General features: G+C 48.6%; 1 protein-coding gene and 1 pseudogene across 2 annotated transcripts in view; one reads left to right on the plus strand and one right to left on the minus strand.

Moving 5' to 3' along the window:
- The window catches only part of Ogdh (oxoglutarate dehydrogenase), a 73,187-nt gene extending 71,671 nt beyond the window's left edge, over positions 1–1,516 (minus strand). The window contains exon 1 of one of the 2 annotated variants that reach the window (XM_004630367.2): positions 1,418–1,516. The gene's annotated coding sequence lies outside the window, so the exon portion shown is untranslated. The other variant, XM_023714478.1, reaches the window with a different exon arrangement.
- A 2,520-nt stretch (positions 1,517–4,036) lies between these two features.
- On the plus strand, positions 4,037–4,583 carry LOC101575805 (annotated as a pseudogene).
- The last annotated feature ends 651 nt before the right edge of the window (positions 4,584–5,234 follow it).

Consider the following 5,234-nt stretch of genomic DNA (forward strand, 5'->3'; position numbering starts at 1 on the left):
TCAGCCCACCAGGGGGCAGGGCTGGCTGGCATGTGGTGCTGGGGGATTGAACCGTGGTCCCTGTGCTTTGCTAAGCTTGTTCTAAGTAGGTGCTTTAGATCACTGAGCCATCTCACCAGCCCAACATTCATCTAATTTAGAAACCTACAATAATGTCGAATATCTCTAGGAGGAGGGTCTATATAACAATAAATGGATGGCTAGACTGCTACACCAGGCGTCACTCATTCTAATGCCAGTGCATCTGTAATTAGGTTCCAAGTGCAGGGCTACCTGAGCAGCCACGAAAAAAAAAAAAAAATTAGTTCTTCCTGTTGGTGTCAGAGAGAAATGGGAGCAGTCAACGTGAGGCAAACCTGAATCATGAAATCGCGAGAAAACCTGAATAAGCCCTTTAACTTCACCTAGTTTCTATCCCCAACTTTGGAGGTCACGTCCCTAAGCAGTATCCTCCCAAGGACTCCTTCAGCTGACACCTCTGCTTCGGAGATCACAAAGCTAAATTGTCCGGAACTCAAAGACCTTCTCAGTCTATCTCAAGCCGCTGGCCTGCCTTCCTGGCGGCCCGTACAAACGTGTGATAAGTGACCTTCTGACGCCCAGGGACCTAGCGCCCGCTCCAACCCTAAGATGCTCAGAGCCGCCATCTTCCGGACATGCGCACAATGGGTCGGAAGTGGGACTCCGCGGGCGCGGACCACCGGGCACCGCCCCTTCCCTACATCCTGACCACTCGGCTCACAGATAGCACCAAAGCCCCTACACCTGTCCTTAGGGGAGCAGGCGACTGTACTTGCAAAACTTGTCACTGGAGGGTTTGACACTGTACCCGGCTCGAGGTCAGATCCCCACTACATCCCAGCAGTTGTCACACACCCTTCGCAAGGGAAAGGGCGCCCGAAAGTGTGCACATATGCGGGCCTCCCCCTTTCAAGTGCTACCGGCCTTGAGCGGCCCGTCAGGCCAAGGTACCGCCAAGGTCGCGGAGTTGGTCCAGGACGGCGGCTTCCCAGGACAAAGGGACACCCGCGAGGAACGACGCGGCTCCACGGAGCTCGCCATGTGACTGCCACGACCTTGGGGTCACCCCGACCGCCGCGCCGCAGCCCGCCGGTGGCCGACAACCAATGGCGCGCCACTCCGCGCCCCTCGCGACCCCCGGCGCGCGCCCTCGCCCGCCAATGCCCGCCTGGCGGGCGGCCCCCGCTGCACTATTGGCTACCGCGCCTGTCTGTCAAGCCCCGTCTCCGCCCACCACCGCCGCCCTCCGTCTGCCCCGCTCTGTCTAGCTCCACACCCGTCACCTCAGCGCCCGTGGACCCAAGGACGTAGCGGCCTCACCCTCGGCCGTGACCTCCGGGTAGCAAGTTCAGTACCAGCCAGCACTGAACCACTCCTAGCTGCAAAGTACAGTTACCTGTCTCCCGCTCTGCTCCACCCGAATGAGACGCCGAGTCCCCACTCCAGTGAACCAAACTCTCAGCCCCGCCCCGGCGTGTGGCGTCAGCACGTAGTCAGCCCCCAACGCAGAGTCCCGCCCCTTTCTCTAGGTCGGGGTTGTGACGTCACAGAGTGCGTGGGCGTCACAGTGCAGGACGGCCAATGAGGAAGCGTCTCTGGGAAGGGCGGGGCTGCAGTCTCACCTGAAGAGGCCTCCAAGGGATGGTGTGGGGTAGTTTTGTGGGAGTAGTTCCCTGTGCTCGTTGGCATGCTAGTGATGAAACTGGGTTTGTGTGAAATATATCCCAGCACAAAAATAATATTGGGTATGATGGTGCACACCTGTGATCTCAGCACTCGGGAGGCTGGAGCCGGACTGCATGAGCTTGAGCCCAGGCTGGGCTCCACATTGAGTTTAAGATCAATCTGACCTACATAAGCAAGACCCTGTCTCCAAAACGAACAAACCTTTTAGTAACAAAATCTACATTATTGAGCTGTCCTGTGGGGTCAAGTTACATGAGAGCCACACCTGTGAGTTAGATTTTTGAAGTCCATAGGTCCACAAGTGTCAAGACGCCCTGCTGGGATTTCTTCTGAGTTGTCCTGGCTCCAGAGCCACTTACCAAAAGTAATAACCATTTGCTTCCTCTTTTTTTTTTTTTTTTTTTTTGAAATGGGGTCTCACTGCGTGGTCGAGGCTGCCCTTGAATTCGCTATGTAGTCCAGGCTAACCTTGAACTTTCAGTGATCCGTCCTGCCTCAGCTCCCCAGAGTGCCGGATTCACAGGCATACGCCACTACGTGCAGCTGATGCTTCCAACTTTAAAACGTTGAATTTTGAGAGAAAAAAATTGCCCCATAACTGATAAGATACAGTAAATATGCTTCATCACATATTGAGAATGTAAGTTTATTGGGGTTCATCATCAGGGTAAAGCTTCATTTCATGACATGTCTTTATTTTTTAAAAATCTTCCATGGTGTACTGGCTGTTGCACCCACGGCCTCACACATGCTAGGTAAATGATCTACCTATTAGCGGCACCCTCAGCCCTTTATACTTTTGAGACAAGGTGTCATTGCCCAGCCTGGCCTCCAATTTGGCAAACCTGCCTAAGCCTCCACAACACAGATTATCACCCTGGGCTTCAGAGATTTTGATGGAGCAATAATATAAAGCTAGACCTTTAACTGCCAACTTTGTTAATTTTTACTTTTATTTTGCATGAGGGATTGAACTCAGGACCTTGTGCTTGCCAGGCAATGACAACCGTACCCCTAGACAGTGTATCTTTGATACAGTTGGGAGATTATATTGATTATGCTACTTATGATAACCATAAAGCTTTCTTTTTTTTTTAAGCTTTCTTTTTAATACACAGATCCATGTAAAGAATACGGTGCTAGGGGCTGAGGATATAGCTCAGTGGAATAAATGCCTGCCTGGCAAGTGCAAGGTACTGAGTGTGATCCCTGGTACCACCAAAAAAAAAAAAAAAAAAAAAAAAAGTATTACTAATATAGGAAGGCCACATCCCAATGACAGACAGGGAAACATCTTGGGCTGTCTTTAGTGTCCTCCTCGCTATACTCTCCCCCACAGAATAATGAGTGATTTAAAAATAAAGATGTATCAGGTGTGGGTGGAACACATTTATAATCACAGCACTGGGGAGGCTGAGATAGCAGGATTTTAGAAAGCTGGGGACCAACCTGGCTACATAGTGAGTTCGAGACTATACTGAACTGCATGAGGGCTTCTCCGAAAACAAAAGACTGTCCCGTGGATCACCAGGCAGAGGGAAGGACAGGACAGTAGTCAGCGTAATTGTTGTTTCATATAGGACATAAGTATCTGAGACTGGGCCAGGATTTATGCCAAGGCTGTGCCACTCTCCTATGGGTGTAACAGAGCAATTTTCCAAAAGGAGATGAGTGTGTTTGTTCATTTATTTATCTTGGTAGTGCTGGGGATTGAACCCAGGGCCTTCACACTGGGCTATATCCCCAGCCCATTTTCATTTTGAGTCAGGCTTTCTCTCAGTCAATAAATTGCCCAGGCTGATGTAAGAGACAAGGGTCTAGAAGCTGGGAGATAGTGAAGGGACCAAGGAACAAACCATTCCCCATTTTTAACATACATTATGGTTAAATATGCATATACTAAAAAAATAGGCATTTTATGCAATTCAGTGACATTAATTTCATTTACAACATTGTGCAACTGTTGTGACTATTTCTAGAAATTTCTTATCATTCCAACCAGAAAATATAACCATTAGCAGTGAATTCCCATTTTTCCTCCTCTTCTTCATTAGTTCTTTATACTTCTTAGCTTTATAAATTTGATTACTCTAGTTACTTCATGTGAGTAGAATCACACAGTATTTGTCTTGGTTACTTTTCTCTCATTACTGAGACAAGGAACTTGATGGCCAAAATTAAGCAAGGAAAGGTTTATTTAGCCCTACTTTACGGAGATTTCAGTCCATAATCGGCTGGCTCCAAAGCAGAGCGGCACACGGCAGAGGGCAACAGTTCACAACAGCAGAAGACAGTAGAGGTAGACTGAGCTTCACTGGGTCAGTGAAGACCTCCAGGGCCGGTGAGATAGCTCAACGGTCTAAAGCGCCTGCTTAGGCCAGCACAGGATCCCAGGATGGCTGGGCGCAAACTTGTTCTGAAAGCCATTGACTGGGTAGCTTTTGGGGAGATCGTCACCAGAACCCAAAAGGCTGTTGCTAACTCTCCAAAGTCCTGGAATGAGACTCTCAGCCCCAGGTTGGCTGCTCTGTCTGAGAAACCACCAGTGATCGACTGGTCTTACTACAAGGTGATGTGGCCAAGGCAGGCTTGGTGGACGACTTTGAAAAGAAGTTTAACGCCTTAAAAATTCCTGTGCCAGAGGATAAATATACTGCTCTGGTGGATGCTGAGAAAAGGAAGATGTGAAAAGTTGAGTTTCTGTCTCTCTCAAAGGCCCGGATTGTGGAATATGAGAAACAGCTGGAGAACATGAATAACATGATTCCGTTTGATCAGATGACCACTGAGGACTTGAATGGAGCCTTCCCAGACACCAAATTAGACCAGAAGAAGTATTCCTACTGGCCTCATCAGCCAATTGAGAATTTATAAAATTGTGTCTTGGAGAAAGCTATGGCCCTTATGTCACATGCTCTGGATGTTAAAAAAAATAAACCAAACCAGCAGAAGCAGAAAGAGCAAGAAGGGAGAAGCAGCAACGAGAAAGCCTCTTTCCCTGCCTTATGCTGTACACAGGTCGGCCACCCCGGCGCTGGTATCGCTCGTGCCACAGACTCAGCACCGGACCGTGAATCAATCACACGTCCTAGAAGACTTCACGAGGCTTTGAGGGGACAACTAGACACAAACCGTAACTCGCTGTTTCTAAGAGGTAGAAATAAGAGCAACTTATAACACGAACTGTTACCTGGGCAATGAACACACCGGCTGGAGCGGGGCATTTTCTGCTATACTATTAGCAAAGCACAAAGGCTCCAATTTTTCCGCAACCTCACCAACACTTTAGAAATTTTTTTTATACTGCTTGGGCTAAGGCAGTCCAGCGGTAGAGCATGTACCTGGCATACACAAAGCCCTGACTTCAATACCCAGCACTGCAAGAAAAAAAATAAGTATCAGACGATTTTATGATAGCTGTAGAAATTGCTGGAGGTTGAGCCCAGGTCCTAATGCATGGTAGGACAGAAATCTGATATACCCTCGCCTGGTCAATGGTTTATTTTATTTTTGTGATTATGGAAACT

This window comes from Octodon degus, unplaced genomic scaffold (assembly GCF_000260255.1).
Source record: "Octodon degus isolate 3935 unplaced genomic scaffold, OctDeg1.0 scaffold00035, whole genome shotgun sequence".
Taxonomy (NCBI): Eukaryota; Metazoa; Chordata; class Mammalia; order Rodentia; family Octodontidae; genus Octodon; species Octodon degus.